Source organism: Budorcas taxicolor, chromosome 23 (assembly GCF_023091745.1).
Source record: "Budorcas taxicolor isolate Tak-1 chromosome 23, Takin1.1, whole genome shotgun sequence".
Lineage (NCBI taxonomy): Eukaryota > Metazoa > Chordata > Mammalia > Artiodactyla > Bovidae > Budorcas > Budorcas taxicolor.
Genome location: NC_068932.1, coordinates 16,692,580 through 16,718,758, shown reverse-complemented (window position 1 = coordinate 16,718,758; position 26,179 = coordinate 16,692,580). Strand labels below are relative to the sequence as shown.

At 44.2% G+C, this 26,179-nt stretch overlaps 1 protein-coding gene across 3 annotated transcripts in view; it reads left to right on the top strand.

Moving 5' to 3' along the window:
* The window catches only part of SORBS1 (sorbin and SH3 domain containing 1), a 233,341-nt gene that overhangs the window by 58,885 nt on the left and 148,277 nt on the right, over positions 1–26,179 (top strand). For 2 of the 3 annotated variants that reach the window (XM_052660712.1, XM_052660713.1), the window contains exon 2: positions 3,626–3,713. The gene's annotated coding sequence lies outside the window, so the exon portion shown is untranslated. Of the gene's footprint in view, positions 1–3,625; positions 3,714–19,756; positions 19,879–26,179 lie in introns of all 3 variants that reach the window. The other variant, XM_052660714.1, reaches the window with a different exon arrangement.

The following is a 26,179-nucleotide window of genomic DNA, read 5'->3' as shown; positions in this document are numbered from 1 at the left end:
CTTAGACTGAAGGGGCTGCTTGTCTCCTTGTTTTGGTAAAGGATACGATGGATTGCTGCTGGGCCTTGCAGCCAGGGAGACTGACCTTGGTCAGCTGTGGTTTTCTCCAGTGCTGGGCTGTTTGAAGGTCACCCAGTAGCATCTGTTGATGTCAGGGAAGAGATCTGTCTAGGCTGGTCCATTCAGGAAACAGGCTTACTCCGATCTGTCATCCTTGTGGTACACAGCATTTACTTTGCCATTCTTGGCTTGAGATTGTTCAGGCCGTTTCTTGACCGCAAGTGGGAATCTGGGAAGAGAAGTGCTGGGCCAGCTTGGCAGGTTTCCAGGCATTTCATCGATCTGCAGTGTCCTGCTCTTTGGTGGGCAGTAGAGACCTGATCAGAGTACTGTGTGCCTTGGAGCTGTTCTTCAAAGGCCATGTTGGTGATCAGATGCTCCCAGACCCTTTGCTCTGTCAGGGTGAGCTGACACAGGTGTAAAAGGGCTCAGATTTGCTGAGACTGGACAATTCCAGTAGTCTGGGTGCCCTGGCATTGGGTCATGGTATACAGGGATTAGGGCAGAGAGGGAGGCTGGCTTCATTTACCCAGCTGCCATCCTGGCTGCTGCCATTCTATTTTTATTTAAAGTAAAGAGGAGTTAAGTGGTCGTGGTGACAGTATGCGATAGGGATAGTAATAAACAGACTAAGGATGTACAACTCCCCCCAAGCCTGCATTCTTGAATCCTGCCAGAAAGATGCTCAGCTAATGCCCTTGACATTGTTCTGAAGGGTGAAAGGTTGTTCTGGAAAAAGGTGAGAGGCAACCCTTTTCTAAATGAGTATCAGAATCTGGGCATCAGAATCACCTATATAATTCCTAGACCTCCAAACCAAAGATTCTGATTTGATAGGTCTGAGGCCCAAGAAGCTGTTTTCATTTTCTAAGTGATTCTAATTTTCAGCCAGATTTGGGAACCTGCCCCGCAGTTACAGATCCAGAGATGCGTCCTTGTTTCCTTGTACAGACCTTGACCCTGAACCCTAACCATCGCCGTGTATTTGGCCTTCACTCCTCTTTATGTCCCTTTCCCGAAGCTTGTCTTTTGGGGATGCTGCCCTGGCTTTGCCACACCTGGATCAGGGCCAGCGGCTCCTCTCTTTCTTATCCGTGAAGAAAGGGGAACCTCCACTTGGGCATTTTTTTTTTCTTTTTTTTCATTGGAGGATAATTGCTTTACAATATTGTGTTGGCCTCTGCCATACATCAGCATGAATTGGCCATAGGCATCCCTGTGTCCCTTCCCTCCTGAACTCCCCTCCCGTGGCCCTCCCCATCCCTCCCCTCTAGGCTGTCACAGAGCACTGGTTGAGCTCCCTGTGTCGCACGGCAAATTCCCACTGGCTATCTGTTATAACATGGTGAGGTATATGTCTCCGTGCTCTTCTCTCAAATCATCCCGCCCTCTCCTTCCTGCACTGTGTTCACAAGTCTGTTCTCTATGTCTCCATTGCTGCCCTGCAAATACTTGGGCATTTTGATGGGCAGATATTTGGGAACGTTTTCTCACAAAACTTGCTGCCTGAGTCTCGACTGCATAGTCGATTCTGGCTGTAGAAATCCAGGTCTCGAGGTAGAAACAGGACCATCCTGTGAAGGCACAGGGAAAAATCTGTTTACTGTCTTCTCAGACATCATGGAGGTTCTGGAAATACAGGAGGGTTGAGTGTTTCGACCCCTTTGCTTCTAGGGTCCTGCAGACTCTGGGACAGCATTGATTGCCCTGAGGGAGTGACAGAGGGCATTGCCTGGCAGCGGGGCTGAAACTAGTGGCATTTTTGGTCTGGGCACTTGGCAAGGTCAGCTTTCAAGAGAGCACATGTGGGCTGTGCATCAAGTCTTGATAGATGCTGCTGGGTCAGGTGGCATAAGGTGGAGTGTTTTAAGACCTATAAGATAATACAAGGTCTGGACAGTATAAATCGAAGGGGCTTTCATAAGTTTTGCTCCAGCCCACACTGTCCCTGTCATTCCCACCTCCCCTTGATTAGCCCCCTGCCTGCTGCACTCCCATCCCTGCTTCAGGCTTTCCTCTGACCCCTGGCCATGTTAGGGTGTGTCTCTCCCCCTCAGTTGCTCTCGGAGCCCCTACTCAGGGCTCCCGTGGCACCTGCGCCTGCCCAGATCTTTACATCCGCCTGTTGTTGTCGAAGTCTCTGAGTGTCTGAATCTCTTGCCCAAAGAGAGCCTTTTCATGTATCCATCACCTCGCCTGCTGCCTGGCGTGTAATAGGACTCAGTAAATACCTGCTGAGTGAGAGAATCAATACATTCTTTGAGGGGAATGATATAAATAACTCCCTGACCTTATAGTTGAACATTGTTAATTTATTACAGTGCTTGTACCTGTATATAAGCTTATGGATAGCCTTGCATTCTAGATGCATATTCAGGGACATTTTTCTAGCATAAAGAGTGTTTCAGACAGTTTGGAATGTTAACTGAGCACTTTTGAAGTAGCCAGTTCATGGTATTTGTGAGAACTACTTCTGTACTTAAAGCAGCACAATTTTATTGAAAATGTCACATTAGGAAACAGGCCCATAGGAAATCTGATATAACTTACTCTTACATTCTTTGGCAAATGAAGGTATGGCAAGCGTTTTAGTACAGAGTAGATTGGCTACTTCAACTGTGTTTCCTTGAATTGAGTATTTAGCTTTGAGAGAAACACACACATACCCCTGTGTGTATGTTATATATATATAAAATTGACTTTTTGCTTTGTAATAGAAGATGCTATGCAGGGGGGCATACTGAAAGAGTCCTGGGTTGAACCTTAGTTCTAGAGACAGAGCCAGTTCTAACTGTAGGAGTAGGTAAGTCAGTTTCCTCCTTTCACTTATGTAAAATGGGAGTGATATTCTTGTTCAGGGGTTGCAAATGTCTACAGAAATGAGGTCACTAACTTAAGTTGCTATATGTGCTTATACCTTTTTTCCCCCTCTTAGAGCTCAACCCTTTAGAACAAAATTTTCCACTTTTGTTAGAATCACAGGAAGAGGGAAATATTTCTGTATCTCAAACAAAATAACACAAGGACAGTGATCACCACAGCTTTTCTCTGTGTTGAGACGAAGGGGAGCGATAGGGACTGTGGCATATTGGAATAGTCAAACCTGGCTGTGAAGGGCAGCTGTTTCTTAGCACCAGCTGATTATTTTCAGACATGAACAGGGGCCATGTTGACAGATCCTCTCTTTTTTGAAAAGAGAAGCCAGAAATCTGGGATTTTATGTGACAGTTCTTGATTTTTGAATTTTTGGCTCAAATTTTCTGAACATATCCTGCAGATTACTGATACGTCTACAGGCTAGAGGTGACCCACTTGGCACCTGTCATAGATGGTCTCAGGAGCTTCTTTCTGCCTGAGATCCATCGATTCTCACAGGACCTTTTCAGCCAGTGAACTAAAGATTCGGCTTCTACCAGGGGAGGTCAGGGTGAGAAGGAAGTGGGGCTGGAAGATGAGGGAGGTTTTGAGTCTAAACAGAATGCCTAACCATTGGTATTTAGAAGGCCTCCTTGGAGAGAGGCCACAGGGCGCCTGCTTCAGATGTCTTTTATGTTTGTCATTGCAGGAGTGGCATTTGCTGGAAGAGTTTGTGAGACCTTCTCCCTGCCCAGAGCCCCAGGACCAATGCATCTTTCCAGCACCTTACACCACTGGTAAATACGTGTTTTATTTTATTTGTTGCTGCTGTTGCTACAACGGAGGCCCATATTTTCAGTGGACTATAGAATGGGATTTTCAGAGAACCACACTGCGTTTTCTGTCATAGAAGGAAGGAAACTGGGGCTGGCCTAGGCATATATGAGTTCCGCTACCTCCTTGGTCCTGCTATTTTTTGTGGGTTCTTAGGTGCATTTTTTTTTTCTTTTTTTTACCTCCCTGGGCCTGCAGACAGTGAAATGACTCCTGCTCTGCTGAAAGATTATATGAAAATGCTTCCAAGGGAATCAAATGCTGAGCAAATATGGAGTAATCCTGTTTGGTTCTGAGATGTAGAGCCGGTTGATTCTGTGCTAACAAGTTGAGAAGTAAACGTGTATGTTAGAAACATGGATTTTTAAATACGTATTTCAAGTCCTCCAGAGTGGTTCTTCAAGGGATTTGCATTTTCGTTTTTTTCCTTCCTACCACTCCAGCTGCCATTTTTTAGAAAGATAAATTAACTCTGTTTCACAATTACCTTCATTTTTATTTGCCATCAGATAATTTCACAGTTAACAAATGTTCTTCCGCTTTCCAAAAGAAACTTAATTACTCATCACAGCAGGTAAATGTCTTGCATGTGTGGCAGCTGAAAGAGGCAGAAATATGTCCTTAACACCAGTGGGTTCTAATGCTAAGAGTGCTTGGAGGCATACTAGCTAGTTGATGGTGAAGGTCTCACGTGAGTTCTGAGCTGGGGGGACCATGAGCCAGGAAGGCAGTATGACCCATGCGTCTTGATTCCAGCCATTCTTTATTGATTGAGAGAAACTGATTTGTTTGCTGCTGACTACCTGGTCCACTCCTAACTAGGTGAATCAGATGCTGTTATGACCCAGTGAGACATGACCTGGAGGCATGGCCACCTGGGGAGTATGCAGGTTGCTGGGGTGGGGCGGGAAACAAGGGCAGTTGGTCAGGCCCAAGGTTAGGGACCCAACTGAAACATGGGAAGCTGACTGTCCCCATTATGTGCCTAAAGGGACACAGTGGACATTCTGGCTTCCTCAGAGTCCCATCTTTTAGGAAGAGGTCTACGGTGGAGTCTTCGGGGAAGCAGGTGGTCTCAGGTGGGTGGGACACTTCCTCCGTTCAGTAAACATACATGAATGCCCACTCTGTGCCAAGGCACTGCTCTGGGCGCTGGGGACTCAGTGGACTGATGCTTGGATTTGAGTGGGGTGACAAGAACGTGACCTCCATGAGGGCAGGGGTCTTTACTTATTCACTGCTCTCTACCCAGCTCCTAAAAGAGCACCTTGTACATGGTGGTGGGTGCTCATGACATAAGTGTTTTATGAATGAAGGAAATAACTAAATAGATAATAAAACTTCAGGGAGTGATAAGTGCGATAAAAGAAGTGTGGAGTTCTTTTTAACACCAGAAGCATTTTGTATTGGGGTATAGCCAATGAACAGGTATGTGATGGTTCCAGGTGAGTAGTGAAGGGACTCAGCCATACATGTGCATGTATCCATTCTGCCCCAAACCTGAGGGGTTCCTTTTGAAAGAGGTCTAAGAAGGTCTTTGTTTGGAGAGGGGTGGGTAGAAATTGTGTGCAGAGATCTGAATGTGGTGAAGGAATCTGGGGAGAAGTGGTTAGCAGAGGAAACAGAAGGCAAAAAGAAAGGCCTTGGTGTAGGCTGAGCTTGGCAGGATAGAGGGGCAGGAAGGCAGCCAGTCTGGCTGGCCTTGAGCTGGGGAGTGGTTCTAGGGAGCAGAGTGATATGAAATGAGGTCAGTGGTAGATCTTATAGGCATGATAAGGAGTTGAGATTTACTCCAAAACCTTGTGTGTGATTGGATACCTTTTGAGAAGTTTGAGTTAAATAGTGATATGATCTTCTTTGAGCTTTAAAATTATTTCTCTGGGTTCTGAATGGGCAAGAATAGAATCAGTAGGTGGCCCTTGTGGTCTAGGCAAGAGATAAGGGCATGGCTTGGATTAACATGGTGAATATACAATGATGTGATCTGGTCAAGCTCAGGGTATATTTTGAAGGTAGAACTTGCTAGATTGAGTGTGTGGTATGAGCAAAAAGGAAAGTGGGTAAGTCCAGTGTTTTTGGCTAGGTGAATGGTGGTGTTATTTACTAAGATGGGGAACAGAGAAGGAGGTTTGGGGAGGACCCTGAGAGTTCCATTTGGGCATTTTAAGTTTGAAATGCCCATTCAATAGTCATTTAGAGATTTAGAAATTCAGAGTTGGCTGGAGCTGGAAATGGTACCTTTGAGAGTCATCAGTATGTAGATGGTATTTTAAGTTATGAGACTGGAGATGATGATTCAGGGAGAGAAAGAAGGGATAGGTAGAATTTGGACAAAGAAAAGAAAGGCAAAGGGTTGATTTTCCATATAAAATTCCTACTAAGAGGTGAATGAAGACACATCCCTAATGAATAAGGGATTTGTTCAGTCACCAAGTGGTGTCTGACTGTTAGCTACCCCATGGGGTGCAGCACGCCGGGCTTCCCTGTCCTGCCCTGCACCATCTCCCAGAATTTGCCCAAGTTTGTGTCCATTTAACTGGTGATGCCATCCAACCATCTCATCCTCTGTCACCCTCTTCTCCTTCCGCTTTCAGTCTTTCCCAGCATCAGGGTGTAAACTGCTGAATAAGGGATAAGTTCATGTAATACAAATAAAAATGATTCAAGTGAGATGACATGAAAATAGTAATAAAGCCTCACCTTATGTTTTTTTAAAAAATGGAAATACAGTGACTCCTCCAAATCAAGAAAATTAGTTTTAGAATTGCATGATTTAAAATCTGGCCAGCTGAGTGAATTATAAACTGCATTTATGCAGTTGGCACATGGCTGTCTTTGGCTGGCAAGCAGAAGGATCCAGCATCCTTTGCCAATAATAGCCTGTAAGTTACACTGTTCTTTATATGCACTAGAACTTCGACAAGCCATTTTGATGAAGTTTAATTCACTGTTAGTTAATACATCACAGATTTTTTTCATTCTCTGATCACAAAATTTCATTAAATGAAGGTTTGTTAAATGGAAAGCAGTCCCTGAAAATCAGTAATTTGGCGGTGAAAGTTGTGATATAATTTTATGAAAAAGCCAAACAGACAATCTTGATTTGCAGGACCATAATTTATGAAATATTTTGATATCTTTGAAATACCAAAGATAAATGCTGCAAGATAATCGCCTTCTCCGCTACCAGATAATAAGGCAGCAGAAACCGACAGTGATGGTTGTAGTAGATGTATGTGTTTCAGGGCCACCCATACACCTTTAATCGCCAGCCACTGATATGAGAAGGTCATGTTTTGAGCAAACACATTTTCCATTTTCATCTATTTGTGGGTTTCTGGCACAGAAGACAGCTCTATATTGTTTTTGTCCTCTTCCCAGAGAAAACACCCCACTGAGCTTCCTGCATATTCTCCCTGGGCTCCTTGGTTTTTCTGTTCCCGCATTACCTGGGAAATCTCTAGTCTGTTTATCTCGAGACCCCAGAGACACTTTTGCCCCCTTTCCAAAGTTACCAGCTCAAAGCCTGTCTGCCTCCTCCCTCTCGCAGGTTTAGAGTCCCACCGTCTCTGGCTGCCCTGTGAGCCTCAGGTTAGCCCTCCCCAGACCTTCTTGGATATCTTCAAGATTCTCTTCTTTGAAACATTTCCACTTTTTCTCCAGGCTTGGCTTTTTTTTTTTTAATAGGCTCTTTGTGCAAATGACAAAAGCATGGAGAACTGTGCAGCTGTTGAGGGCAGTGGGCTAAGCAGCATGCTGAAATGTGCTGTTTCCAATTGCCCAGGGTAATGGGCTGCCTTCACTTGCATCTCAAGACCCTTGTGTTTCAGTGAAAATACTCTCAGTGAGCCTTAGGGAGTATCTAATCTCTGGAAAATGAGCACTTATTGGGTAGCGTTCTATGTCTGAAACCACTGATTTATGGCAAAACGAAGGTTTCAGTGGAATGTTCATGACGATTGACTGCAACCCTGGTTTTCACTCGTCATCTTTTCTCAGAGTGGAACCTAAATAACATTAAAAAGAATGAAACGTACTGGCAGTCATAGGGTGAGGATTTCTCCTGTTTCCTTTTCAGTAAGTGGTTTTAGGAATGAGGGGAAAAAAGTTTTTTTGGTACCTTCCCATGCCCCCAGAGACTTGAGTGGTGGGACATTTAAAAATGGTACTATCTGCCTTATGTTTTTTTGAAAAAGCCAGGTGTGCAGAATAGGGCTTCATTGCTCATGTGCATGTGGGCCGTCTTAGGAGGAGCTGCTGGAGATGAGTAACCTTGGAGGAGGGCAGTGGTATGTGAAGGGAACTTACTTTTCAATCTCCACCCTTTTGGTTTATGTATTACCTTTCAAAAGAATAATAGTACCTCTTCTGGGCTTAACAAATGACCTAGACAAATCTAAAGTTCCTTCACTACTTGTTTTTATCGGGACTCTTGCTTGATGTGTATGTTGACCAAGGTCACTGCTGGTTCAATCTCCACTGCCTTTATTTGTTGTAACGCTTCATGTCATCATCAGCAACTTGGTGTGAGGCTTTGGGAAGAAATTTTCCTTTACTATTCTAGGTCCTTCTGACTGGTCTAAGATTTGAACTGACATCAGACAGATTAACAGGAGAAAACTAAACAAAAGTGTAACAACCTGTATGCAAGGGAGAAACCCAGGAAAACTCAAGTTAACTCCCCTAAGTGTCCAATACTCTAGCTTTCGATACTGTCCTTAGCTAAAGATAAAAGAGGATGAGAGTCAGTTATGGGAGTTGACTGTAAGCTAAGGTAAGGTTGTTACGTAGATTAGTCATCATCTTATCCATTGATAAGAGTTTCTAGAGGTCTGATCATCCTCCTCTCCCTGGTACAGCAGGGAGACACCCTTACAAATGAAGATTTACCTGTAAATGTTTCTTCTAAAAGGGTCACTTCTGTTTGGTTTTCAGAATTTTTCCCATGTCTGTTGTTTCTTAGAAACTATAACCGGGTTAAAATAATATGCCAAAGAGATATGTTTTGGGGTGGCAAATTCTGTTCGCCTACGGCCTCTTTAACTTGACCTTCACATTTCTGTGTGTTACAAAAATGTCAATCAGGCCAATTTCATTTCCTCTTTCGCTCTTTCAGAAAGGAATCAAGGCTGTTTCTGGCTAATATTTTACTCAGCCACCTTAGACAAATGTGAATTCAAATGGGGTGTCGTTGCCATGAGTTGAGGCACAAATTATACTCGTTTCAGTGGGCCATCTCCCTGCTGCCCTGTAGAGCAAAGTCTTACTATTGCTTTGTGGATCAGAACATGGGATTTGGAATCAGTTGTGGTTGATAGTTCCTAACCCCAGAGTTCATTCAAAATGATCTTCCCAAACTCATTTTCCTTGTTTTAAACATCTCAGTACCTGTCAGAAAATGTCAGTAATTTGCCCAAGTTGTAACTTTTTTTGAAAGCAGAGCCTGAATCCAATGTCTAGGACTAATGAGTGGATCACCACACTGGAGTGTGTGATCTTTCGGGGTCCGTTTCTACAGGGGTCATTGTCTAAAAGTATCTTCCTGGGCTACCATGTTCGCTTGTGTTCCCAGAGGTTCATGAAACTGTTTTCCGGCCAACGTTTTTGTGTCCTACAGAGGCATGACATTCGTTCCGTGCAGCAGCCACATTTCTTAGGTGTTGATGTTTCTCCAAGAGATTCACACATTCGATTTTATACTTTTAAAACAAACAGGGAGTTGTATCATGTTTGCCAGCCAACCATGTGTAAAAACAAGATACTTTCTCCTTTTCTATCTAGTCACTACAAATAGTGAGATATTTTCAGTCCCTCATCCTCCTCACCAGATTTGGGGAATAAAATGTTAGATTGTGCTTGGGGATGCCACTGAGATAAGGCCATCAACATCACCTCCAGTGATCACTGAATGTCACGGAAAGAAATGATCTTGATTGCTCCACTGACTAATTTAGACTAGCCACCACCTGATACCTGCTTCTCAGCAGTGCCCTCGTCCTTCAGTCTCTTATCAGCATAGAGATGACTCACTCTGTTTTCCTCAGTAAGAGAGATTTTCTCCGGTCTGCTGATTCCATCAGTGATTTAAAAGTTAAAAAAAAAAAAAAGGCTCCTGCAGGAGTGTGTTTGAAAAAAAAAAAAAAAAGACTACATTATTTGTGCTTGAACTTGCACAATTGAACTTTCAGTTTTCTAATCAGGTATTGATTCTTAGGCTCTTTTGTGAGAGGAAAGGTCAAGAACACCCACCCCACCCCACCCCAGATGCACATGTACCAACATAATTTGCATAGATAGTACTTTCACATTTTAAATAGATGACATTCCCCCATCTGGTTATCATGCCTTTTAACTTACTCACATAAACCATTAGCATACCATTATAAAAGTGGCTGCCTCTGGGTACCTCTGGGTGGCATTTCTGATTAGACAAAAAGTTTAGGGAAAATTGCTATGTTCAAGGCAGCCTGACTTTGATGAAATGTGCAACTTCTGGAATTGTCCCAACATGGACTCAAAAGCTGAAAATACTCTTAAATGAATTTCTGTTGTTTTAATTAAAGAAGGAAGTAAAGGTATCTTTACCCTTCTTGCTTTCTAACAGCTAATTTCAATCTTTTCCCTCAAATTTATGTATTCTCCCATCCTCATTCCCCTTGGGCAAGAGAAAAGCTATTATAAGGGAATAATATAGGTTTAAAGAGCATATTAAAAAAAAAACAGTGATATGAATCCATTCTTCATTTTCCAATAAATTTGTGTTTCTAGACACTGAATTTGCTTCAGTGAATTAATCATATTTATAGCATTTTGTCCTTCAAACTAAGTGTCTATGCTGCTGCTGCTGCTAAGTCGCTTCAGTTGTGTCTGACTCTGTGCGACCCCATAGACGGCAGCCCACCAGGCTCCACCATCCCTGGGATTCTCCAGGCAAGAACACTGGAGTGGGTTGCCATTTCCTTCTCCAATGCATGAAAGTGAAAAGTGAAAGTGAAGTCACTCAGTCGTGTCCGACTCTTCGCGACCTCATGGACTGCAGCCCACCAGGCTCCTCCGTCCATGGGATTTTCCAGGCAGGAGTACTGGAGTGGGGGTGCAACTGTCTATAAAACACCAGTATTTAAAAAATTTTTAAAGAAAGTGACCAGAATTTTCAAAGTTGGGGAAATTTCACATGATTGGGTTTCTAGCTGCTGTGCACAATGAGAATATCTAACAGTGCTGAGCCATATTCTTACATGGAATAGTATGGGCTGGAGTGGAACAACCATTGACCCATCATGTGAGAGCGTCTGAGTCCCAATTTGTTGCAGTCCCCAGACCATCTTCTGTTATCTGGTTAGCCCTCTCAGCCTGTATAACTCCAGCCTTTGTAACTCCTTACTTTCAGTATCAGTTTAAAATCTTATCTTGACAGATCAAAGGATCTTGAGGTTCAGCAAAGAATCATTTTGGTATCCCCCTTTTTAAATGTGGAAACTACATTTACAGTGATAGAAACATAGTTGACTGTGGAGTGAAACATGTTTTTTTTTTTTTCCCTTGAAGAGATTTATGCCTTTTTAAATAAGAGGGGAAGGAAAGATAGCAATAATGTAATTTTTCAGTATTCTTTACAGATATGCAATCATTATATTAATTTTGAAACATATCATGTACTCTGTATAATGTGGTTTGCTCATAAAATTACCATGTTGGAAACATTTATACAAATCTACTAATTATATTTACTCTTAAATAGTTCCAGTTTTTTTTTTTTTTTCTTTCTTTCAAATGGAGCTGAACTACTGAACTTGAAGGAACTTGAACATTTCTTAGTTTCCCTTTTTATAATGAGCAGACAAAAATATAAAAATGGATGACAGAAGTCCCTGATGTTTTGGTGAAGCAGAGCTGTTCGGTTTTTGGTCCCTGGTACCTTATAGGAAAGGAGTGTCATACAAACAAAAGCCAACAAGCAATCCTAACACTTCAATAACCATGTGAATTTAATCTAAATCATTCCCATTTTACAAGCTATTGTGATCAGTCTGTTTCTAATAACACCCTTTTCCTCCTAAAATTATTCCTGTAAACTTCCGAAAACTAAATGCTAGCCAGAATGGAGATAGCCTCTCAATCCTTTTTCATTTTTAGCTGCTTGGCTTTGGGTGAAAGCTCTTCGGACACTCTTGGTCTGCTGGACTGGTCAAGGAAGAGACAGTAGTTCTCATTCTGGTAACCTCCTGGGCCCTTACTGGCCACCTACCCTGGGACAACCCACCCTTCCTAGGCTTTGTTTCTTATATGTAATGAGACTGTGTTTGAATTTCACTCAAACCCCAACAGTCTAGAATTATCATGTTCTGTCACGTGCCCACACACGCAGAGCTGCCTGCACATGAGTTCTGGGAAACTCTGGGGACCAACTACATAACCAGTTCTAGGGGGTTAGAGGACCAACATCTCAATGTGAAACCATTAGGTGGTGTTTCAGAAAGTGCTGAGGAGCTCCAGTTCTTTATGTCTCAGCGCAGAAAGAATTCAATGAGAAGCAAAGTGGTAGATAAGAAATGAATAGCATGTTCATGTAACTTACAAGCCATCAGGGTGAGAGAGTGCCACACCCTGAAAACTTTCCTTTATAATCAAAGGAAAAGCAGGGAGGGGAAAAAGACCACCTTCTTTCTCATTCTTGAGTTGACATCACACTTTCATCATTAGCTCCTCCTCCAGGTTGAGCAGGGGAGTTTTCTTGTCTCTATATGGTCAAGCTGATACTGTCCTGGCTGTGGATAGGGTCTTTCACGCTGAAATGTCACCTTTCCATAAACTTGGTTTTCATGTGTGCAGCAGCATGATTTGGGGTCATTAACTTACTGAGCTCACTGGGCAGGATGTGGGGCTCATGCCACCATTGTTTTTGGGCATGTCTTGTGCTTCTGTTGCATGGTTTTGTTGCTAAGCAATCCTGCTTTTGGAGAAGGCAATGATGACCCACTCCAGTACTCTTGCCTGGAGAATCCCAGGGATGGCGGAGCCTGGTGGGCTGCCGTCTATGGGGTCGCACAGAGTCGGACACGGCTGAAGTAACTTAGCGGCAGCAGCAGCAACCCTGCTTTCCTGAGTGTTCATTAACTTCAGGGGTCTCCCATATATTTTATATATATATATATATTTTTAATTTTCAATTCCTTAGTGGAATTAACTATTTAATCACCTATTTTGTCCCTTAACTCTGTCCCTGTCAAATGGAGGAGGATTTCTAATGCCATTTCTTCCTCGTGGTTACCTGGAATAAACACGAGAGAACAATGTATAAGGAGCTCTGTACTCAGGAGCTCACAGTGTCACCCTGAGCTTGCAAGAGAGTTCTCTAGCTCTGTTTAGTAGATGGTGTGGGCAGATGGATTTATCTTCCTGGCATTCTATAGAGTATTTCCATTGATCAGCTCCCAGCCTATAAGCTGACCCATGTTAACTGGTCAGTCTCTTGGACACTTGAATTTACCAATCCTGGGTGATGCTTTTCCTTTATTTCATGTTAGCAGGTCCAATACCAGTTGCGAACCATCTGTTGGCCATTATGAGTCAAAATTGTTGACCAGAACAAAAAAATAAATGAGTGACAGACAGATGTTAGTGGGGTAAACATGTTAACACAGGGCGATGCCCTAGAGGCCGCTAGGGTGTTTTGCTTGGGGCTGGATCAGCAGTTGGCTCAGGCCGTGCTATGCTGTCCATTGGCTGAGAGCTTATGCTGGCACCAAGAACATGGAAAAATAAATAACTATACACACAGTTTAGTCTAATATACATACAATATATGGAACCTATAGGAGTATGCTTTTTATATTACAAGCATTTATATTGTGTTTTTAGGAAATTTATTTCAGAACTAAGTGGTACTACCATGATTCAGTGCTGCTTGGGTTGGCATTAAATGGACTGTGTGTGTAGGAACAAAGCAGGGACCAGCTGGTGAAGGCCTTGGCATTGTGTTAATACAAAGGATCTTTTTGGCAGAGTCCTAGGCTATGTTCTTGGTTCACATGACTGGAGATACTGTGTATTTGCAACTCAACATCTAAATCTGTTTACTTGTTTGGGGACTTCTCTGGCGGTTCAGTGGTTAGAACTCTGTGCTTCCGCTGCAGGGGGCATAGGTTCGATCCCTGGTCAGGGAACTAAGATCCCGCATGCTGAATGGTGCTGCCCCCCACCCCCCCCCAAAAAAAGTGAGCAAAATCTTGTTTACTTGTTTCTTCAAGCAATGGTTATGGAGTAGCTAATAATATTTGCATAAAACCTTTTGGCATGTGGGTACACACACAGACCTCATCCCACTTAGGTGTGCTGTTTCAGAGTCCAGTCAGAAGCATGGGCAACAGCCTGCATGAATGGATGACTGTGGTTTCTATTTCCTTTTACTTTCTTCTGTATTGATGAGCAGAGGTCCCCACAGCTTGGCCCAGGCTATGCAGGAAGGAGCTGAGACAGGTGGGCAGAAAGGCTGCTACAGAGCAGTGCTTGGACAGGCGTTCCCAGGAGCAGAGGAGGTGGGGAGGGTGGTCTGCTGAGTGTGAGTGGGGTGGGTGGGCTGCGGCCGTGGCTCTGAGGAAGATGGAAACTATTTGGAACAGCTGCTGTGGGTTGGGCACCAGGGACCGAGCAGGAGCTGAAAGCAAGGCCTGCTGTGTGACAGGGAGGAAGCCTGTGTGTGAAGCAGGTGTGGCTTGGCCATGTGACTCAGGGGAAGAGGGACAGGCTGGGGGCAGGAGTTGGATGGTTGCTTGGTGGACTGGCCTTGTGTTGGCGTGCGCTGACCCTGAGAGTGTGGCTGTATAGGGAGGTGTTAGGATGAACGGCAGAGGGCTGTAGGAGCTCTGGGGTGCTGACGGTAGCTTTTCTTACTACTTTCTCTCTGAACTCCCATCATGCGTGCCCTATTGGGCCATTCCTCTCTGGGGATCATTTTGTACATAAGATTCCTTTTTCCCTTTCCTTTGGTCTATCAACTACTGGGCTGGGCATCACTTCTGGGAAGCTGTTCCTGATTGCCCTCTTTCTATGCTGGGTCAGCTGACTCTTTGCCCTGTCCACATGTCTCTCCCTGCATACTGTAGAAGCTTGTTTACAGGCTGCTGGCATAAATGATTGGATGGTTCCTTGAGTGCAAGACTGTTCTAGTACTAAGCAGAGCACTGGACATACAGAAGGATTCAGTAGAAGGGGACATGACTGGTTGAGCGGCAGTATTTAGTATAATAGTATAATGGAATGTTAGAACTGGAAGAAAACTGTGATGGCAGCTAGTCTAACTCATTCATTTAATTCTATTTTCTTATAGACATATATTCTTTCCCATCCAGGATACTGAGTATAGTTGCCTGCGCTGCATATACAGTAGTACTTTGTCGTTCATCCATCCTATATATAATAGTTTACATCTGCTAATCCCCAAAGTCCAACCCTTCCATCCCTCCACCTCCTGTTTCTATTCCATAGATAGGTTCATTTGTTTTGTGTTTTAGAATCCACATATCATATGGTATTTGTCTTTCTCTTCCTGAGTTACTTTGTTTAGTGTGATAATCTCTAGTTGCATCCGTGTTGCAGCAAATGGCATTTCATTCTTTAAGACTGGGTAATATTTCATCGTAGGCCTTCACCACGTCTTCTTTTCGCACTTATCTGTTGATGGACATTGAGGTTGTTTGCATGTCTTGGCTATTGTAAATCTACTCCTTCATTTTACAGTTTGAGTGCCAGGCCTGATGTCACACAGCTTTGCTCGAGGCAGAGCCGGGACTCAGTCACCTCTTCCGACTTCACATGCTACGTTCTTTCCGCTCTAGCATAGCAACCTCCAAATTGTCTGCGGATGACTTTCCAGGGTGTGAAGGTGGTGAGTCTCTGCGTCTGCTTCGCGCCCGGGTGCAGCCTCTAATCACTATTCATAGCAGTCATCTCATTCTTCTTGTCGGCAGGAAGACTGCGTCCTGACAGCGCTTTTCCTCCGCGTGCTGCCAGCTTTACGGCAGCTCTTAGCTCACTGCTTCCCCTTCCCTTTCCGGGTTTGTCCTTGTTTATCTTTGGGGTGAGCATCAGCAACTGTTTCTAAGTAAACAGAGGAATTGCAGATTCAGGGCTTGTGGTTTCAAATACTCAGTGCTTTTGCTTCAGCCTGTCCCTCCTGGCTGTTGTCACTCCTGCGCCTGACTCCAGATTGCCCTCAACGCGTGTTGAAGACCGGTAGTATCCGGTGGAAGTTTCCTTCTTGGAGCAAGCAGAACCGTCAGGGCACTGAAAGGAGGCGCCTTGGGGGAAAGAGAGAAAGTTACCTCTCAGTTTCCAGACCCATCCCTGGAGTATGGGATACCAGGTGGAGTGTCTAGAAATGCTTGTTTGTATATTTTCCATTTCCAAAATGTGTCTCTGAGCTTTTGGACAGTATCAGAGATTTAGAATGTTCTTTTTAGGGTTAAAGTCTGGGAGCGACAGAGGGTGGGGTGTGGCTAGTTCCCTTACTGCCTGTTCGTGAATGATGCAGTTTTGTGAGGTCAGTTTCAGTTCACTGCAGATCGGCTGAACTCTCTGCCCATCTCCCGTGGTCCAAAGTATCTCAGGGTCAGTTCCAGGAATGGAAGGTCCAGTCATTGAGCACAAGGGATGGGTTGACCGGTTTGAACCTTTTGGTTCCTCTGTTAACTAACCAAATAGCATACGATGGAAAAAAAATGCTCATTTTTGAAAAGTACTCTGAAGACCAGGGTCTTCAAATTCATTACTTTAGGGAACTCTCCAGCAGTGCCTTCCACAAGCACCTCCATATTCTCCTCCCCACTTTTAATAGTAAGAGCTAGATGGTGTCCAATGCCCCCTTTAGCCCACTTCAGCTCAAAGGTTCTTTGGCTTCAGACGAGCCCAGCGTCTTTGATATTAGAGGTTTATGAAGTCACTTTAGACCTTCTTGGCTCCCAGCCACTTGGGAGTCTGTTTCGGATTCCCTCTGGGCTGGTCTTGAGTTCCAGGTATTGAACTGAAAGTACATCAGCCAAGGGTTTGGACTGCATCAGGAGTATTTTGATTTGCTGTATTCTCTGCTTAGCATCTACTCATTTCCTTTAGGGACGTCCCCTTCCTTGGAATAAATGACTCCCGAGGTGCTTGTCTCACTGAGCTAAGAAGACATTCCAACCAGGCGTTTCCATTCAGGGATCTTGGCTTGTCAGTCAGGGTCACTGGGTGAGAAGGACGTCACCAAATTTGCAACGCTCCTGACACTCACTCCTCCCTCTCCCATCCCATCATCAGCAGTGGTCCTTATGCTGGCCAGTTTTGAGAATGACCACCTTGAGACAGAACCAGCCTTGACGATAGCAGGTGTCAATTGGCAGGTGTTTCTAAGGTGTCAGCGTCTCACTGCAGCATCTCATCTTACCTGAAGGTGTATCCTAAGAGGTATCTCAAGTGGGGTCCTGTCTGTAGCCCCAGCCAGAGCTGAGCTCTCCTCCAAGAACTCCCTAAATGAGAAGGGGCTCTCTTGCAGTTCCAGAGCTGTGTTGGTTGCTGAAGCTAAAGGACCTCCTACCCAGAGGCTCTCTGGGGTTCATCATAAGGACCCTGAGATAGCCAAGACTTGGCTGCCAGTGTTGGTAACCACTTCAGGCTCTTGGTCACATGAAGCATATGGTCAGCCAAAGTACTGCCCCCTCTCCAGTTTCCTCCAAAGAGATGTAGCCTTCACGTTTTCACCTTAATTTCATTTTGTTAGATTTGATTCATTTTATAACCTATGAGCAATTTTATCGTCTTACAAGGTGATGGTCCCTCCCTCATTTGTGTCACCTCCAGATGCATGTTCTTGACCAAAATGAAGAGGGTCGGGCTAAATCCACATGCGGGTGACCTGGTGGCTCAGTTGTCTCTATATAAACCCGCCTAGTTGCTCACATTTCTTTGATGGTATTTGCAAGGACATTATGGGACTCAAGTGAAGTTACACTCAACTGAACTATGAGTCTAATCTAATCTAAAACGGAATGGTTAATTTGGTTTTTATTCCTAGTGAACCTGTCAGATCTTGTGAAGTCTCCAGGCTAGAGATTCTCTGGGTATCTTCTAGAACCTTCCTCTTGTTAATCACTTCCTCATCTTTCAACACCATTCCTTTCTCAGAGGTTTCTGAAGGATTAAGTGATTCATGTCTGACATCTGCTGATACTTCGACTGTGGCTGTCAGTTCTGTGGCTCTGATTCATCTGAGCCTGAAGACCTGATTTGACTTAAAGTGGCTGTGGCTGTGCTCCTGGCTCCACACCTGTCTTCAGTTTTCAGTCATTCTTACCAGAGGTGCTTCTTCCTGGATGAGGAACCATCTCTCAGATGGAGGAGGTGCGCAGTACCGGGTCGGCAGCTGTTTCTCTGCCTGCTGTCGCATTACACTAGCTTCCCTAAGCAGGCCTGTTACTTCTTTGCTTTGCTTCTGGCTCTGATCATAGGTTTAAAAAAAAAAGAAAGGAAAAAAACCAAACACCCACCCTTCACAGTTATTCACATTTCTCCTGTGTTTTAAGTCATTCCAGACATTAGCCTCTGGACTTATCTTCTGACAGATAGTACCATCCTTTTGTTCAGTGTCTAAGCGTTCCCTCCTCCTGTGGCCCAGACATGCAAATTGAGCATTCCCAGTGCTTTGCAGCCCTTTAAAGAACTTTCCGGGGCTTTCCTGACTCCAGTCCTCCCCACCCTTTTGGACTGCAGGAGTTTTCCCTCCGAGCTCAGGTAACCGACTGCTGCCTTCCCTGTGTGCCCTTCTGAGAAGTTTGCTTCTTGCTGTCACATTCTCTCTAATTTTAAGTGGTGACTGGCTGCCTGGGCTGCCTGGTATAACTGTACAGGGCTGGGTTAGTGACTCACGACAGGGTTCAGTCCTGCTGACCACCCAGAACTTTTATTCCCACCCTGACTCCCCAAGAGACGAACTTTTTGGAACACCCACCCAGGGCTGGGCTGGCCTGGGCTGGCCTGGGCTGGGTCCACGGAGCCCTCTGCCAGGGTTGAATTCTCAAGGAGCATCTGGGCCTCTCCTTGAGCTAAGGCACAGAACCAAAGCTGCCAAGCCCCTGGGTCAGAACCAAAGGAAGGGAACAGACCAGGGATGGGCCAGCAGAGAGAACGGACTGCCTGAGCTTGTAGCAGGGCATTTGGGGAAGGGAACAGAAGGGGAGGTTGGCAAGTTTGCTTGTGATAACTTTGAGGGCTCTCTAATCCAGGGGGATGCAGGTAGGGGGGCATGTCACTTTTCTGGAAGCGGGTATTGGAAGAGTGCTCTGAGGCGCATGCTATTTTGGGATGAGTAAGTCAAGGAGCAGCTCTGTCCTGGCGCCTGTGTCTCCCCCTTCCTCATTTTAGGCTTGTCATTCCTGTAAAGAAAAGCACCTTAACTCCATTATTACAGATTCAAGCTAGATTGAAGTTTCTCTTTACTATCTATGTAAAAGGATTTACAGAAAAATCTCAGGGATGTCAACCTAGGGGAGAGCTCTTTTAAGGGCTTGTTTAAAAAAAATAAAATAAAGGGCTCTTTTTTTTTTAGGAATGTACATTTGCATACAAACAATGAAAGTGCTAATTAAAATGATTCTCACATAGTCCTTTTGCTGTGTGGGAACTGCTGCTTGGCAACTCTTGTGGAGTGCGAGTGCGCTGGGAGTAATAAAACACTGCTCCTTCCATGCATCTGATCCACAGTGTGAGTGAGTGCCTTTTATTTGCAAGCACCTGTGCTGGAACCAGGGGTGTCGGGGTGGAAGGCCAACCTGATATTTACCCCTCCAGGGTGACATGAGCCTACTAGGGAAGTCCAGGGAGAATCAGGATGAGTTGGTCAGCCGGCTTCTGCAGCTGAAAGCTGAGTAGGAATTAACAAAGTACCTACAAAGGTCCCACCTGTTAGCTCGGTCACACCTGTTCATCTTAATAACTGTCAGCATTCTGACCTGTAGGGCTTTTTCCCCTCCAGGTTGAGGAGTCTAATTCCCCTTTGAAACTATATGCCAACACTTGAAATACTCCTGTCGTCATCTTCATCCTCAGTGGCATCAGCTATCGCTGGGCACCTGCTGTGAGCAGCGTCTGGACTTGGTGAGCGTGGGTGGGGCTAGTTTAGTACTAGGTGATAACAAAAGCCTTTCGGTTCCACCACCACCTCCTTACCATTTTGAAGAAGTGTGTTAGAACACAGGAGTTGCAGGATAAATATTTGTGGATTGAAATTTTTTAACTTCAGTAAGAGTGCAGAGTCTGGGGAATATCCTGACAGTGCAGTGGTTAGGACTGTGAGCTTCTGTTGCAGGGGGCACAGGTTTGATCCCTGCTCCAGGAACCAAGATCTCCTTACCTTGTGGCATAAAAAGAAAAAAAAGAAAGTGCAGGGTCTGGAGAGGCACAGACCCAATTTCAAATCCTGGCTCCTTGCCATGCATTCTTTATGATCTTGGCTTGCTTGTGACTTAACCTCTGGGCATTCTTTTCCTCATTTGTGAAACTGGGATTTAGGGAAGGAATTCATGATAATTATGATGGGCTACATAGTGTGGCGCATAGCAGCACGTACTAGAGACTCAGGCTGCGTGTGTGCTCAGTTGCTGAATCGTGTCTGACTCTTTGCGACCCCGTGGACTGTAGCCTGCCAGGCTCCTATGCCCATGGGACTTTCCAGGCACGGATACCGGAGTGGGTTGCCATTTCCTCCTCCAGGGGTCTTCCTGACTCAGGGATCTAACTCACGTCTCCTGCATTGGCAGGCAGATTCTTCACCACTGAGCTACCTGTGGAGCCCTCACCTGGAAAGAGTTAGTCTGCCAGAGCTCAGATCCCACCTCCTAGTTGTGCAACCAGAAGCACATTATTGAGCCTCTGTTTTCTTATCCTTAAAACAGGGATAATAACAGTACCTGTGTCAGCAGTCTGTTAAAAGTAAGAATTGTTCAGCACCTTGTGCCTGGCATATCGTGTCATATAAATGTTTGGTGAATTTTAAAAAACTGTAAAACTATTTCACTTGAGTTCTTATAGAATTCCTGTGAGGTTAGACAGGGCACATATCATTCCCTGTTGCTTATTTGTTTTTTTTTGTTATGTTTGAGGGGAAGAAATGAAATTCTTTTGGGTTAAAAGCGAATCTGGCTGGTAAATATCAAAACCGGAACCCATGGTCTTTGCCATAAAAGAGCATATGGTACTTCTATATGTATTTTTCAAGGACACATGGATGTACATGCAAATTTTAATACTTCAGTATAATTTCTAGACAGGTGAATAGCAGCTATCTCTCTCCTGCACCTCCTGGCCTCACTCAAACATGCTGTGGTTCCTGCCATGCTGATGTTCTCTGTGAATTACAGCATTGAGCCTCCAGTTTGTTTCTGGGACTTAATGTTGCCCATTTAAACCTCTTCCGGATGCTCACTGCCTTAGTGTTGCCTGCTCCCTGGCTGGGCTCCTTTTGGAGATCCTACTGTATTTATGTACCTGATTTCATGAGCCATTTCATTCAGCAGAAGCCCTGGCTAAACAGGAACATTCCCCCTTCCCTTGCCTTTATATTTGCTGTTGAAACTCTTCATTCTTTGTGAGAAACTTAATTATGAAAGCCGTGGATCAGGGAATGTAAAAATAGCTTTGAAATGCTCACATTTGCCAATCTCTTGTCAATCTGTAGGCAGAGAGCTTTAGATTGAAATGTTTTCATGTCTGTTCACAAGCATGAGCACTTCTTAGAACTGCCATAGTGGAAAGGGCTAAAACATAAATAGGATCCTATATGAGCACTGAAAGGTGCTTTAATACTCAAGTCCTATTTTTGACCTCTGGAATTCAGTTCCTTCCTGTTGCCAGCTGAACCTGGGACTGATGTATTAGATGAAAATATATTCCTATCTTCAAACATGGACAACAGGACATTCTGTCCTCCAAATTTCAGGGTTTGAGTTGGGTGTTGCAGGAAACTTGGCACCCTTTCTTTCTTTTCAAAATAATAAACAGAGATGATGTCGCCTCAGGTTTCATGTGATGGGGCTTAGATACGATTGCCTCATAAAGGCTGATTCATAGACAAATGTGAACTAATTATAGTAACTTAAAAATAATGTCCCTGGTTAAATTTGGCAAAGCAAGATGCCTTGCATGCTTTGTAGGACATGAGCGACTCCGCTTCTTTAGTGGCATGGAGGTGACATGCCCACTTCTATTTTGGCCACACCACGGTTGTGCTGGGTCTCTACCTGTGTCATCTTTATTTTTTAGGGATTTCTCACGTGCTCTCATGCACACCCCAAGCCCAAGCATTGAAACACCTTTTATTGCCAGCTACACGAAGAATTCTTTATTGCTACGTGTCCACTGCATTTTTAAGAAACAAATGCCTGAGTTGAAGAAAGTGAATGGTGTAATTTTTTTTTTTTCCTTTTTAGTTCTCAGCATTTCAGAATCTATTATGAAAAATTGGAGGAAGTTATTCACTTCTCTCTATGGAATGAATAGAAAATTGTCAGAAAGACTGTTCTGATCCCTTTTTGTTTACTCACCCTTCCTTTTTCTTTTTTAGTTTTAAGATGACTTATTTAAAAAATTTTAATTTTATTGAAGTATATGGTTGATTTACAATGTTGTGTCAGTTAGTTTCAGGTGTACTGCAAAGTGATTCAGTTATACATATACATGTATTCATCCTTTCTACTGGGAATTAGGTTGGAAACCGTTTCACCATGATTCTCTTCAAATGATCTTTGTTTTTGAGTTTGCCTTAAAAACATAGATATGACCATGTTCAGAATTCAAAAATTAGAAAAAGATTTGTAGTAAAAAGCGAATCTTCTGTCTCTTCCATTGTTGTTTCAGCATCAGTTGTGGGCACCAGTTTCTTGTGTACTATTGTGGAAATGTTCTCTGTGTTTTAAATATGTATGTATGTATATTTTCCTCCTACAAAGGACAACATACTGTCCACGGGGTTTTGGACTTGGCTTTTCTATTTAATCATCATCTCAGAAATCATTCCATCTTGTATTTTGAGCTACTTCATGATCTGTTATTTCCATTGAATAGATGTCATAACACACCAACAGTGGCCTGGGAATGTCGTTTCGGTTGTTTTAATCCTTTGCCGGTGAAATCATGGAATAGTGTTATCTCGTACATCTGCTGTAGGATAGGCAACCTGTCTCAGTGCTGATAAGTGTGGGCACTGAAGCCCAAAGGCCTGGATTTAAATCCTCCTTTCTCCATTTACTGTTGAACTATTTTGTCTTGGTTACTTTATCCTTCTGTGCCCCATTTCTAAGAGAGTATTTATCTCATAGGTAGGAGGTAATGATTAAAGACACTGATTTATGTAAAGCTTACAGACCAGTGCTGGGCATGTAGACAGGTCTGTATTTAGTAATGTTAGTCATTTTGGGTGATGTGGGAACACATGGATCCTGTACTTACCTCTGCCTGTTTCTGAACCACTCCTAGTGGCTTTCAGAAGCATAATATAGTTTTTGAATCTGTGGGTTCCTTCTCTCCTAAGTATACTGAAATGTTCACCCTTCCCTCCCTCTATTCTGTGTTGCTTTTGTGTAGTATCCTGGAGGAGAAAACAGAAGATTATATTTCAGGCTATCGTACTAATATGCCCAAATCCCTTCAAAGGCATAAAGTGTATTGCCAGTGGTGATAATTTTTAACAAATGGTCCAAACTTTCCCCTCATACATATCTAATGTAGAGCTTAATGAATCCTTACATTTTACATTTAGGCAAATATATAGTTTGTGTGTGTCTATGTCTGTCTGACTCAAATTTATTTAATTTCAGTGTATTTTAAATTATAAGTCCATTCTTTGGCAAAGACTGGAGCATATACTTACTGTTTTAGTTGACTTTGGAAGTCACAGGGTCTGTATTACCTGTACATCTCACATCATCGAAGGCCACCACTTTTGGATTCAGACAAGCCAGAGCTAAAACCCCCATGTTGGCATTTGCTTGCTGTGTGACCTGGGGCAAGTCACTTGTTTCCTTCTCTGTAAATGGAAGCATTGATCCACCACAGAGGACGTTATGAGGGTGACAGAGAGTGGGCAGGTGCTCATGAACCATCTGCCATCCTACCATCCCCTCCTGCATCCCTCTTCCTCACTCCCCTGGAAATCACCACCTCCACCCTCAGCTCTTCATCTTCACTCTCCTCAGGACTTGCCCTCTGATTTATCCCATGTTTTCTCTGCCTTAACTGAAAGGGTGGCTCGTGTCTCAATTAGTGTCCCTTGCATTCTGTCTTAGGTTCACTGAATGTTAGGAGGGAAAGGCCGGCTTGCTGCATCCCTACCCCAGTGAGGGCATTGCTGTTTCACTGGAAGCAGCAGCTAGGGACAGCATCGCAAGACCGGAGTTAGGGGCCACATGGACCCGATCACAGAGAATGGCATTTTCACTCTTGCACATTCCTTGGAGCAACTTTGCTTTAGCCAACTTCGGAAGCTTATATTCCCAGATAGTCTTTTATTTGAAGGGTGGGGGGTGAAGAAGATGTCTAGAAACTTGCATGTCCTCAAAGCCCCATTAGAACGGCACTTGCAGCAATTTTGACTGTTTCACACCCTCTAAGAAAAGAATGAGCTTGCAGACGTAGTGGCCAGCTGACCTTGGGCCTTGCTTTAATGTCCTGGCGGTGGGCTGCTGGGTACCAGGTGAGAGGATGAGCACGGTAAGTGAGCAGGAAGACCTTTGCTGGATCCTCCAAATCACTTACTTGGAGAGGAGCTTCTCTATCTGTGTTAAGTGTTTTGCTGTGGATTTTTTAAATAGCAGTCACACCCATATTCAAATGTAAGAACCAGGGTGCTCTCAAGAGATATGAGGCCAGGTCCCTTCCAGCTACGAAAGGCTGTGACTCTACAAACAAATATTTGGGCAGTACCAACTATCGTTGCCACTTGGAATGCTCCCCTCCTCCTTTTTCACTTGGGCCTTCCTGTCCTTTAAGGTCTAGTTTAGCTCCCAATGTCCAGTTTTTCAGTCTGGACTCTGGGCTGTTGGATTTGCTATATGGGTTAGACGTAGCCTTGTGTGCTGAGCTGTTAGCTATTAACCTTGTGGCCGTTTAGGCGTTTTCCTGTGTTTATGCCCTGGCTTCCCCACTAGGTCCTCAGTCTCTGGGCCAAGGCCCTCTTCACCCTTGTACCACTACGGGTGGGTGTAGTGCAGGGGTTCTCACTGCTTCAAGCATTGCCTGAAAGCTAGTTGGAAACCCATACCAACCTCGCTGAATTAGAAATTCTAAGTGGGATTCGGCCATCTGCAGTTTAACAAGCACACCTGGTGATTCTGCTGGGCAGTGAACTTAGCAAGCCTCAGCCGTAGTGGGAGGAGCAGAGGTTTGGGGTCTGAGGCGTGGGTTTGAAGCCAGCTCTGCCCTTTATAACTGACCTGTTTTTAGGAAAGTGAATTTTTCCTCTTTCCCCATCCTGGGGTGTTTTTCAGAAATCTGTTCTGCACGATGTTAATGGATGCTCCAAGAATAAGAATGGGCAAGGGGTTCTGTGGCCAGATAAGTTGGTGAAATGCTGTTTTAGTGAATTTCAACAGGATTCTTTATGACAGTGCTTCTCAGATGCCTAAGTGTCATTGAGGGTCACATGGAAAGTTGTTGCAAACTTGTTAGATTCTGTAATACCTTTTCTTTTACATACCTGCTAACTTCTCTGGCAGTGGCGTTTTGTGGGACACATTTTGGGAGATGCTGGTCTAGGTGATCTATACCTCAAGGCTGGAGATTTTATGGCCCTGCCGATCTGTGAGGAATTCAGAAGCTTGAAATAGGGGTCAAGCTGGCCATGATGACAACTTATGGTTTGAGTCAACCAGACTTACATATCATGTCAGTGTTCAAGGTGTTGTGTAACTACATGTTGAAGAATACAGGGTTGTATATTTTTTAAAGCAGCAAGTTCTTCTCAGGGTAGAAAGCCAGATATCAGGGGAGAGCAAGGGAAGACGAATTAAGGAAAATGTCACTTACTGAGCATATTGGAGTCCTGGCAGGAAACACACCACAGTCAAATCGGGTAATTTAAGAAGATCTAAATAAGTGAACTATTTATAAAAGGTGTAGGCAGAGTTTGGGAAAAGCGGCTTTGGTCAGTGCAGGACTTGGATTCCTCTGTGTATGCAAGGTTTATGTATGTTGCATTTAGTCCTCATACTGATCTCAAGGATAAGTTCCTATTATTTCACACTTTGCAGAGGAGGAAAGTGAAGCTTATAAAGGCAAGGCATATTACCCGGAGGTAGCAGCTGGGAAATGGAGGCAAACTCCACACTGCCCTGCCAGCCTCTCAGCCCCCGGGTTCCGCTCCACACTTCTGTAGGCAGAATATCCCCTGTGTCGTCAGTCTTTC